This window comes from Schistocerca piceifrons, chromosome X (genome assembly GCF_021461385.2).
Source record: "Schistocerca piceifrons isolate TAMUIC-IGC-003096 chromosome X, iqSchPice1.1, whole genome shotgun sequence".
Lineage (NCBI taxonomy): Eukaryota > Metazoa > Arthropoda > Insecta > Orthoptera > Acrididae > Schistocerca > Schistocerca piceifrons.
The window spans coordinates 407,425,536-407,438,502 of record NC_060149.1 but is presented as its reverse complement, the minus strand read 5'-3'; the positions used below and the strand labels follow the sequence as shown (position 1 = coordinate 407,438,502).

At 43.6% G+C, this 12,967-nt stretch overlaps 1 protein-coding gene across 3 annotated transcripts in view; it reads left to right on the top strand.

The window, feature by feature from the left end:
* Positions 1–228: 228 nt before the first annotated feature.
* LOC124721320 (elongation of very long chain fatty acids protein AAEL008004) overlaps positions 229–12,967 on the top strand; it is a 331,184-nt gene continuing 318,445 nt past the window's right edge. For all 3 annotated transcript variants that reach the window (XM_047246231.1, XM_047246232.1, XM_047246230.1), the window contains exon 1: positions 229–278. The gene's annotated coding sequence lies outside the window, so the exon portion shown is untranslated. The remainder of the gene's footprint in view (positions 279–12,967) is intronic.

Below are 12,967 nucleotides of genomic sequence, written 5' to 3'. Positions count from 1 at the left end.
GGATAGAGTATACGGATAACTGTGAGATCCATCTACGAAAGGCAAGAGCCATCGTACGTTAATTAATCAAGGCGAGCGAGGAGATTTCCACGGGTGCTGGGCAGAACCGGCGCTCCACAGGCCACAGTGAGGAAGGGCAGGTGGCGTAGTGGGGCTCTCGGCCGGCAGAGGCGCTGGCGTCAAGGCCGTCGCTCGCAGTTACCCTTGCGGAGCGGCCCTCAGCAGCGCAGTCTGTCCTGCGACGCCGACGTTGACGAGTGAGGTGCTACAGCTCCGAGGTACGTAGCGGTCTGCTCGCCGCTCTCTTCTGCTGCCAGTGCCTTCTTTCCGTTACGGCATCTCTTCCAGTTCGTCGCTTTTCTGGGAAGTAAGCCAGTTTGGTCTCGACCGAGATGCTGTGTTTGCGTGATTTGACAGTTCGTGGTTCTCCAGTGCAGCCAGGGATTTCGCAGCTGTAACTAGCAGGCGGATGAATTTCCCTCCAACTATACCATATACCAGGATAAAGAGTTGTGGCCAAAAGCTGCTGGACTTGCAGTCGCAGATTTTCCAGGGCATCCCTACGCAAACTGACACGAAACAGATCCTTTCACAATCCTCGGCTGTGTGTAATACCTCAATAAATTTTGCACTGATATCGGAGAGATCTCATTTTCCGAGATACAATGAAAGAAAATAAAAATCTGCGAATTCGGTGGATTAAGTTTGTTCAGACCAGAAAAACTGCGACTTTCGACCTGTACTTTAAAGTGGCTCCTGAATCATGAATGACATTTTCTGAATGTCTTCGGCAGGAGTCCAGTAATTTGGAGTAGTGAGTGTACTATACTATTCAGTTCGTCATTAAGTTAGAGTTCAGTGCAGAGCATTATGGAAGCAAATATTTTAGTAGATATAATCTACGTTTAACACAAAACTTTATGCCAGTTCACGTATTGTCAAAGTAATGTGAACCCCATGACATCAGACGAAAATGTGGGACTCCTGGTCCATACCGATTCTGCGGAATTGCGATAGCGTTGTTGGTGTCTGTACCACTGACGTTACGATTTTGTACTGAGAAACTTTAGTTGTAACTGATTGAACAATTTCCAGAGTAGTTGACGGTTTCCAATTTTATTTAGCTGTCGTAAGGTCGTTGCTTTTCAGCACAGTTATAGAGAAATAACTGAATCAAATCAGCAACTGCTTTCCGAAGGATATCTGTGCTTTGCACTCCTGGCTAGAAAGACGCGCGCGCAAAACTGTCTTTTCAAACAGCTGTGACTTCGCGCCGCCTGTCTCCTGTCAAACAGCCAGCGTGCTTTAACCTACTGGATAGATCTGCTATTTCTGAAGAAACAGTAGCACTATTTATTAATCGGATAAATCGTCGGAATGATATTTCTGTCTTAGTGAACACAATTTCGCTGCTTGATGTTACGAACAGATCAAAATAAGTCATTTCTGCTTACTTCACTAACAGATCAGAAGGGGTCCAGGTTGCCACATCCTCTCCTCAGAGCTGTTTTCGAAGAATAGATCCTCAGGTACCAAATATTCGAAGTTCTAAGGAGACTATCGGCGTAATAGGGCTTTTGCTGAATGGGTCCATGTCAGACTACCATTCTAATTTTTAGGCACTTCCACCTCTAGAAGTGATTTGTTAATTTGAAAACTGACTACTCGCCTTTTAAATGGCTGTGTAAGAAAGATTAAAGGTCTGCGGACAGCAACAACATGCCACCTCCAACAGGACCATGGCTAGTAAAGCACTGTGTTGTTCAACCAACCTTACAGCTGAGGACAGCTTTACGTTTTATCACTTCAGTTAAGCACAGAGCCCTCACAAATGCCACGAGTTTAAAATGCTGCAGTTTTCAGAAATCAGCAGTGCTGAATTAGACGTCAGTAAAATAACCTTGTTAGGTTCGACTCCGTCATTTCTTCAGCGTGCACAGTACAGGTCCTGCAGCATCGGAAAATACCCTCCCAAAAGCTATGTTCTGCATGAACATGAACAAGGAAGCTTAAAGTTTAACGTCCTTTGGTTGTCCATGTCGCCAGACACTAATTACACAGGTGGGTACGAAACCAGTCGTTGCAGTGTCGAAGGAATCATCACGGCGTTCACAACAAATATCCTAAAATCTAAATCTGGACATCTGGACGAGGATTAAACCCCTCTGCTCCGAAAGAGTCTGGGCATCACCATTTCGCTCGCCTTATCCGGCATTACGATCGCGCGGAACACGTTGGATGCACGCTCTCATTGTTAGTAACTGTGATAATTACTAACAATGCGAGCGTGCATCCAACGGCTCACCGAATTTGCTCATCTTGTGCTCGGTTGTAGTGCATACCTAGATGTAACAAATACTGGTCTAGTACGATGTACTTCTGAAGCGTTTTCGAGAAACCGACGATCAAAGTTTTGCGAACCTGTTGAATGCCATACGAGAGCGCCAGCCATCCAGCTAATGCAGCAGACTGTAAGTCTGCCCGTACTGCGATCGAGTGCCGTGATTTTTTCTAATCTTCCACCAAACATCGAATCACGTTTGTTCGGAAAGGAACAACAACAACAAACACATTACTGATCGTCATAGTGGTACACTTTTGGCGAGGCATAATTAGGAATCGTAAAATACAGTATACATTTCATTATAACACTAAGGAATGCTGATGAAATGGACATTTACTTACCGATACAGTCACGCGTGTATCGCAAATACAGTGTACATTATTCAGCACTGCTACTGCCCGGTATGACTTCACTGCGATACGCACATGCACAGAGTACATTATAATAAGGAATCGTGAGAAAATTTACATTTGCGCGTATAACAGTGAAATCATACGGAGCTGTACCTGCTTTAAATAGCGTACACTGTATTTGTGACAGGCGCATGAATGTGCCAATAAATGAATGTTTATTTCATCACGATTCCTTGTTACACCTCGATTATACTTCGACATTAATGTACCACAGTGATAACTACTATTATTGCTCCTTTCCGAAGGAAACAAGTCTTACGTGGAATCTTAGGAAAAAAAAAGATAATGGCGTGATTTGAACGCAGTAAGGGCAGACTTCTAGTCTGTCTCTTTAGCTCGTCGCGTTGTTTCTATTTCGGCTGAGTTTGCCGTTTTTTAAACAAAAACATTAAAGAAAGCACACACTGCCATGTTTTCCAAGACGTCCTCTCCATCATCCTTGGATAGATGGATGCAAGGATAAATTACATACATGAGTACCAAAGTAAAGTAATTTAGGGCCGTACGTAAGATATAAATAAAGGAAGAACACATGACGTAGATAAAATATATTCCTTATTTACGGGTCTTCAGCCGTTGCAGGACATTCGTTAGGAAATTAGACAGACATTTAATACGTAATTTAGACCAGTCGTCTGCTAGTGCTATTCACAGATAGTTTTGAAAAGTTACAATATATCTCTTATGAAATTGCCCTTTCAGTATCCAGTGTTGTGGAAGGTGGTAGTCCAGTACACAATGATGTATTGTCTTCAGCGTGAAGTAGATGCACTGTCCGAGCAACCAAATGTAGCTGTGGCACTTAGCAGCAGACAAGAATTTCCAGTCTCGTCGCAGCAGGGTCGTGATATCAATCTTTTGAAGAGTCGTCCTTGTTATCAATGCCAACTTGTCCCTTGTCCAACTCCAAATGCGTGTAGATTCGTCACAAAGAAAGTAGTGGGCAATGTCTGCTACCTAATTGCAGGAATTAACAAACACTATTCGGTATCAGTTTTAGTTTAAATTTCCTTTCGGGTATTGATATTGTTTCTGAGACTGCATCACCCCAAACGGCTCAGACTTTTGTAGCCAACACCGACTCGTCAGTGTTTCTGCAGACTTGTGTCCATGACGACCGTGGATATTTGACAGACGAGGGGTATCTTTGTTGTAGGCCGTTATCACCGCTTCTCGACAGCAGGCCCGTAAGTATGTCATTAGACAAACTTTTAAAACATTAAACTTCTGTTCTCGAAAACGCTGGAGAACCGTGTCGTACTATAGCATCATTTATCACACGTAATTATGTACTACATTCGTGCAAAAGATGACCAGAATCAGTGACCCGTTGAGTGTATGCTTTCCTTGTTGGGGTACGTTAAATTCTCCCTTGGAGTACCTTGAATTCTCCAGATTCAATAAAGGACTGTATTTTAGAAGGGAGACCTATCTACGTTTGTCCACGAAGATGAACTATAGCGTGAGTCCCATAAGTAGGTGCACCGAGCGAGGTGGCGCAGTGGTTAGCACACTGGACTCGCATTCGGGAGGACGACGGTTCATACCCGTGTCTAGCAATCCTCATTTAGATTTTCCGTGATTTCCCTAAATCGCTTCAGGCAAATTCCGCAATGGTTCCTTTGAAAGGGCACGGCCGACTTCCTTCTCCGTCCTTCCCTCACCCGATAGGACCGATGTTTGGTCTCCTCCGCCAAATCAACCAGCCAGCGAACCAACCAACCTGTAAGTAGGTATACGTCTTTTACCACCCACACCGTTTATATGTCGTTTTCCCTCAAAGTCATTTTCTTAGAAACAAACAGAAAGTTCTCCATACACAGGGTGATTCGGTGATGACAAAACGTTCTACGGATGATAGAGAGGAGTAGATGTATCAGTTTGAGATCAAGAACGCTAGTCTGGGAACAAATCAATGGAAAATTACGAAGTCAAACCAGCTGTGACATAACTCTGCCAGTGGAATACGGTAACCTACGAATCATCGTTTGTTAGATGAAATCCTATACATTGCAGAGTAGGCAAACCACGACCACTGTTCGTACGACACATGAGTTGTTGGAACGAGTACGATAGTACTTTGTGCGACTTCGTCTTGAATGTTTAGAAGCTGGGAAGACGCTGTGTAGAACAAACCAGTAAACTCTCCCGCCCCCTCCCCCTACCCGGGTTCTTTAAGGGATCGAACTCCTACATATAAAACGTCACATATCCAGAAATATAATATGATATGATTTTGCAGGTGATGCTGCAGTTTTACTTTATGAACGCTGAAAATGTAGTAAGCCATTAACTTGTTTCCTTTCATCATTTTCTTGGGGCCAGGGGGAGGGGAATTCAGTGAGGAAAAATTCCTTACAAGTTTAAAATTATGTGTAAGATTTGTCGCAAGTCGCTAAGTGGTATAATTATTAAATACTGGATGATTATAGTCTGGGTAATTTGAGCGGCGTGTGTTACCCCGCCTCGAGGCACATACACAGTTTCTAACTGTAATACTTGCCTTATTGCGTTAACCCTTCAGCATAAATATTATAGCTCTTAATAATAAAGTTATGGCATCATTTCAAAAATTTAAATTTGATCACCAACAGTATGTAATATTGAAAATCAATTTTTCTTGCCCCTGGAGCCGTTAGATAGACAGCCTGCAACTACCGTACCCTGTGTTAGCTGTTTAGTGATCCAGTTGTAAAGGTAACGGCTTGTGTAAGTTGTGCAGACAAATAAAATCATTAAAAAATGTGTCTACTTTAACTTTTATCATCGTCAGCAGATCGACAGTGAATTTGAAATCTCTTTTTCGTTTAAAATTCAGCTCTCATTCGTTGTATAATCATTTCTCAGTGCACTTGTCGCGTTAAGACACTATCAGCATCCTAGCTTTCGGCAATAACGACCATTTCCCTCGTCAGCAAAGCAACTGCTTCTCGGAGAAGTAACGGAATCAAAAAGGTGTAACAGTTGGTAGTAGTGGCCACTGCGAACGGAAATTACGTTGGCGCCAGCGATGAAATTTCGCTCGCAAGCGCCTGTGTATCCATCATGACGTATGATACAGAACTTACTGTTATGCGGTTCTCGGTGTCAAGCGTCCTCTTCCAGGCACTGCATTAGTAGAAACCTCAGACTTTCCGCAGACGATGTGGTTGTTTGTAATGCAATAATTTCTAAAAAAGGCTACACAGATATCCAGTAGGACCTTGATAACATTTCAAAGTGGTGCAAAGGACAGCAGCTTGCATTAAGTGTTCTGAAATATAAAATTTTACACTTCACAATACTATAAACCGTAGTAGCCTACTACTACAATATTGGGGAGTCGCAGTTGGAATCGGGCAGATCATACCAAAACTTGGGTGTAATAACCTGTAGGGATATGAAATGGAACGCTACGTAGACTCAGTCGTACGTAAAACAGGTGACATACATTGATTCATTCGTAGAATTCTAGAGAAATACAATCAGTTCACAAAGAAGATTGCTCACAGAACACTCGTGCGACCCATACTAGAATATTTCTGATGTGTGTAGGACCAGTACCAAACAGAATAAACAGGGTATATTTAACGTATACAGAAAAAGGCAGCACGGATGGTCGCAAGGTTTTTTTTTTTTTTTTTTTAAGCGTGGGAGAGTGTCATGGACAATATGAAAAAAACTGGAAAACGCTTGAAGACATGAGCAACTATCTCGTGAAAATGTAGTTAGAAAAATTCTAGAACCTGCTGTAAGTGACGAATCTTGAAATATACTACAACCCCCTATGTTTCGCTGCCCTGGGGATCGAATGGCGAAAAGAGGAGTTTAAGCAGTAAACGGGAAGAAACCTAGCAACTGATACAGTGGGAATTATCCCCCGCCATGCACTTCACACATCTGTTTGTAGAGTGTGGATTTAGATGTAGAGTACTCAACGGGAATGCTACATTTCTGTTAAAGTTGTTGCACACATTCCAATTTGCACAGCCTGTTAATGATTGAGTTCCAGTTGCGTGAAGTCTGGTCTAGAATCGATGTCTGCTCAAAGTATTGTGTTTATTCTTAAAATTTTTCTAGATTCCTGTATTTGATGTGCGCCTTCTATTTGGTACAGGGGTGGGGAACTGTTCCTATAAACTTTCTCACATAACTAGTGCTAAATTTGCACTTCGTTGTTACATTTACGTTTATTCGTTTCTGGACCATAGTTCCCAATTTCAAATTGTCCCTGAAAGTTTTTATCAGTATCACTGAAACATCTTTGTTTATGGGTACCCACAGTGTATTTAAACGCACGTTAGTAAAAGTGATCCTTAACAAGAAATTTATCCTGTATTTTCGATTGACAGTTCGCTATTTTTGTGACTTATTTTACGAAGATCATGTTGGATACACGTCGTCAGATTATAGGTGAATCTCTTTGTTGTTCTACCAATCTAGACTTCTAATATTATCATCAGACCACAAAATTCACGTAAACAGATATATGTAATTACAATCCATCATGATTTTGAGGACGTCCATTTCGTCTCAGAAACCTGTAAGATTAAATCTGCTTTTACGTTACTATCTTTGTAGTCTAAGATGCGGACAGAATTACGGTTTTAACGTATGTAATACGCGTCACTGAACAGTTTAATGTCAAATTCCAACCCTCAAATACTGCCAAAAAGCAAGACGTAAATGTCACCTGTGTCATTATTTCGAATGTATTGCGCTCAAATCTATTAGAACAGCCTCATTCACAACACATTTTCCTGAAATTCGCCCTTTCCATCGTCCACTCCGAGTATAGAGAGACAACATACAGGGTGTACCACAGTTAACAGCAACAACTGACGGGGTTGTAAGTGTACCCCTGAAATTTCACCCATGGCATTCTTGAACAAGAAATACAATACTACTATAGCAGTAACGTTTTTGCTTTAGTTTGTTGTCTCAGTTGTCTTTTTAGTTATTACCTGTTTCGTTCTAATTTCGATCATATTCAGATCCATTGTAGTTAAAAAGCAATCTGGCAATGTTTTTGTTTGCAGTGCGCAGGCTTCAAAAGTCGATGACGTGACTCATGGAGGCTGTGCACTCCACATAAAACTGACGAGCTGCTCTACAACTACAATGGACCTGAACATGTACGAAATTAAAACGAAAGCAGTAATCATTAAAAAGACAAGTGGGACAATAGAATGCATGAAAAATATTAGAACACTAATTAGTGCCGCAAATATATTTCCACTTGACATAATGTCAAGTCTCTATAACTATTATCATTCGTAACACGTTACAATTTACTGCACTCTCTTACTGATGTCAGGCTGTAAGTCGCTCAGCTGCGGTTCCGAAAACTGTTCTAACATATCGGGCTAGATGTGAGCTGCTAATGATTTTTCAACAAAAAGGAATGTCCAATGACTTGGGTGTTAAACCTCACCACACACCCATTTTAGGGGAATGTCTAGTTATCTTATTACATGAATGTGATCGGTAAACGTCTTTCATACGTGCTAAGAAAGAAGCATATAAACGGTGTCGAACCAAAGAGTCTATTAAACATGGGCTCTAAAATGCATATCTTAAGAACTATGAGCACTTTTCATCTTCGCTGCCGTGAAACATCTACTCTGCTGAACAAGTGCTCGTAGCCCTTGGTTTGGTCCATACTAACTCCTCCCAAAATATAGAAAGCAAATAGATTGCACTACAGTAGACTTGTTTCACAGCATCAAAGACGAAGTGCTCATAGCTCTTAAGGAATGCATATTAGATTACATGATTATAAGACGTTCTTGCTTCGAATGATCGTTCCTGTCATATCCATGAATATTGAACATTCCTCCTGAAACAGCGTGTCTCTCCCAAGAGTCGTCAGGCTCATTTTCTGATGCTTCAGGGGATATTTGCAGATTCGTTTTTGCAATGTGTAACTGGAATCACCCGAAACAAGCACTGCTTGTCACCTCTTTCATGGGCGCGTAGTGTCGACGGAAAGCGTCGGTTTATCTCCCGTTACACACAAAATGATATTTGAAGCTGGATTTTATTTGCCCACTTGATACAACGGTACTATATTAGTCTAGTGCGATATTCGTTTATGTATGAATAGGAGCAGTAAAAAACCGAATATAATCAATGCCCCAGCAGCGACTGAGCGGTTGTTAATACATATCGATTATACGCACTACACTAATCTGGAACCGCTCTATCGGGTGGACACCCAAAATTCCGCTTTAGAAACCATTGTTTGCAACGAGAAACACACCGACGCTTACCGTTGATGTCAAGTGTCGCATGAAAAAATGTGGTAAGCAATATTTATTTAGGCTGACTCCCTTTACACACTACAAAAACGAAATTGCAATATACATATTCCTGGGGTGGGGGGTGGTGGCAGGGGACCGCGGGGTTGTCTTTGAAATTTAGACGTTTTAAAAAGTAATTTTAACGCTTTTCTGCACATTTTAAAAATGCGACAACAGTATCTGTATTGGTAAAAAATAGGTATATCTCTATCGCACAACGTATCAAAACCTGCGGGTTTTTTTTTTCTTTTTTTCGCCAGAGTTGGAGAACGTCTCCTATACAGTCGAGAATGTGGTACGTCCGTGGAGCACCACAGTCAATCCTTCTGTTGCGAACCTACCAGTTTCTCGCAGCCGGTGTTTTTCTAGGATGAAAATGGTATGTGATGTCAATTACGACAGAGACTGACGACGGCACCCTCTTCTCTGTGAGTGTACCGTGAAGTGGGAGATTTAGAAGTGATCAAAACTTCAAACGTATTTCATATTCAGACGTTACATTTCCAGACATGGATTCCTAATCAAAACTTGACCTACTAAGTCCCGTCTACTACATAATAGGAATTGTAGAACATACATAAAATAATATTTTCATATTATGTAAATTGAAGGTTGAGAGGGGAGAAAGGAGAGGACTCGCCAGGGTAGCCGAGAGCGCTAACGCGCTGCTTCCTGAACTCGGGTAGGCGCGCCGGCCCCGTATCGAATCCGCCCGGCGTATTAACGACGACGGCCGATGTGCCGGCCAGCCTGGATGTGGTTTTTAGGCGGTTTTCCACAAAAAAATGGTTCAAATGGCTCTGAGCACTATGGGACTTAACATCTATGGTCATCAGTCCCCTAGAACTTAGAACTACTTAAACCTAACCTAACCTAAGGACATCACACAACACCCAGCCATCACGAGGCAGAGAAAATCCCTGACCCCGCCGGGAATCGAACCCGGGATCCCGGGCATGGGAAGCGAAAACGCTACCGCACGACCACGAGATGCGGGCGGTTTTCCACATCCTACTAGGTGAATACCGGGCTGGTCCCCACGGCCAGCCTCAGTTACACGACTTGCAGCCATTTGAAACACATTCACACTATTTCACGATTTACACTAGACGCAGACAGCTGGGGTACACTAATTCCGTCCCGTGGGGTACAGGGTGGCGGCAGGAAGGGCATCCGGCCACCCCTTAAACTTAACCATGCCAAATCCGTACTTAACCCTGCCGAACCCGCGCACAATGCGGGATAGAGGCAGTAGCAAAAGAAAGAAAGAAAGAAATGGGAGAAAGGAAAGGGAAGGAAAGGAACTGATATCAGCTGGATCGAGATTTCATGGGGAATCGGCGGCGACGAGTGGAAATGTGTGCCAGACCGGGACTCGAACCCAGGATTTCCTGTTTAGTAGGCAGTTGCGTGAACCACTGCGCCATCCAGACACAGTGTTCATCGCAAATGCGCCGACTACCTCGGCACGCTCCGCTTCCCGGCCGACCCACATTCTCACCTAGCGTCACCTGTCCGCAGTCCCTCCCGTCCGTGTCCTCCATGCTCGATCCAGCTGGAGGTCGAACGATATTGTGCGTCCGCACTGAAGATTGACGATTCACTGCCCATCAAGGCGAATCAATTGTATGAATGCGTAGAGCATGTTCTTTCGGAATTGTCCGATGCAGGAGATGCCATTAGTTCTCTCTGTTTCCTTTACTTTCTCCACCCTCCACCATCAACTTCCAAAATATGTATCACAGCTGTGGATTCCACGTGATGTCTTATTCCGGACACGTCCGAAAGAACAAACACCACTCATTCATATAACACATGAAATAATATTTTCATTAATGATGCACCCTATTATACCGCACTGTGATGCGACGAGACTAGAAAGAAATATCTGTAGCAGTTACACTGCTCAGTTTGGATCTTTATTTGTCGTCGTCGGTGGCGATCTTATACCAGAAACGACGAGAATAATCACTAGTCGTTTTGTTTATTTTCCGGGTAGTGGTGCTAAGGAGGTGTTAAATGCCACGGCCGCCGTTGTGGGCCGAGGTTAAGGTCGAGGTGGTAGCAGGCGGCCGAGATTGCTGTTTGCAGCGGTGAAAGCCACGAGCCTTAGCTGCGGCGAGGGAAACTCGGAGGCGAGGCATGGTACCAGCTGACACTGGCTGCCGACCAGAAACAAAACATGCACCTGCCATTCTGGAAAGGACCGAGCCACTGTGTCCGGCGATGCAGTATGGGACCGAGCAGGCTTTTACTACTTAACGATTTCATTGGTTTCTTGCGAGATAGTAGGCAACCTTTCTCCTCATCGCCAAATGTTCATCCACCGTCTGGGAGGGGAAACATCCGTTTCGGACGGGCAACGTCCCCAGGACGATTATGCCAACTATCTAAATGTACTGTCTGCAGGGTGCACCCGAACTCCGAGAATATTTTCGAGGTTGTACAGGGATAAATTCGGAGTGTTTTGGTATAGAGGGCCCGTGATCTTCGGTGGCTCGTTACAGGATAATAGTGTAATTACGGTCTATTTGTTTCTGCGACAATGCCATCACAACAGTGAAAAAGAGTCTAGAATGCAGTCACTAAAACTTAAGACAAAACACCGACGCCAATGTACAGATGGTAATGTGGTTGTCGACGCTAAGGGACAGATCAGAACCGCCTCGTCGCGACCATTTTCCTTTCTTTAATATCAGTGCAAGACGTGATGACGCCGCAAACCGGCACTGTTGGCACGAACCTAACTACACGAGACGACAGTGGATCGACAACAAAGCCCGTGAGTTGAACCCCGGAAGAGGGAACGAAACAACGTGCGAGTCAACCTACGGGGGGAGTAGAGAGTCCGAACGCTGTGTAGAGACGAGCAGGAAGATAAACAGAAACGCGACCACCGCAAACGACTGACGCTAGCACGCCGATACAGCGCGAAGCGAAGGCCAGGTCTGAGATGGGTGAAGTCAACCAAAGAACTGCCAGGTCAGGTCTATCGCCACTGACAGGTAAACAAACACGTGACTCAATGTCTCTGCCCATGCCACACATCGCGTGCGCCCCCCGTGACGGTGTTACGTACTATCCCTGTGCGATATCCACGCCAGTTCATCTGCAACCATTTCAATGTCTGCTGGCGGGGATACTAAACATTTCATTCACTGTACACTTCCACGAAGTGCATATCGGCCAACTTTTCGTCATGAAACCTATCCATTCTACTGTGTATCACTGTTAATGTACAGCTAAAATTGACGGAAAAAGAAGCAAGGCAAAACCAAGAAGTACTGAAGGCAATGAGTAAGGCTGGTATTAATGCTGTCAACGGCAAGTACTGTAAGTGAACTGCACAACTTTCTTTTCAAATAAGACATACAGCGGATACCGACGAAATTTACACTGTTGTGCAAATATTTTCAGTGCAATACATACACCAGGGCGTGCTGAAAAGTAATGCTTCTGAATTTTTTGTGTGAAAACTTTTAACCCTTTTTAAATAAAACATACGTTTTTAACATTCTACATCTTCATTCTTCATGTCTACATATTGCAGCCCTCTGCCGCTATAGGGCTCCGAGTTGTAGCTTGCAACGTGGCGGTGTTTAACGTAAGTATGTCGGTGCGTCACAAACAGTATGCTGTAATCGAGAGTGGAGTTCGAAGAGTTCGTCTACACATGCAAGACCCTCCCATTCAGCGTGACAATGCCAAACTACACATGAGCACTAAGACATCTGAAACAATCTGACACCTTTGAGTTCACAGTCATCGATCATCTTCCGTGCAGTCGCTACTTGGCTCCATCAGATTTTCATCTGTATCCAAAACTAAAGAGCGCCTTCGAGGACTTCACTTAGATAGTGACGAAGCGGTGCAAGCAGAGATGGGGTTGTGGCTCCGTCAACAAAGTCAAATATTCTGCTGTAATGGTA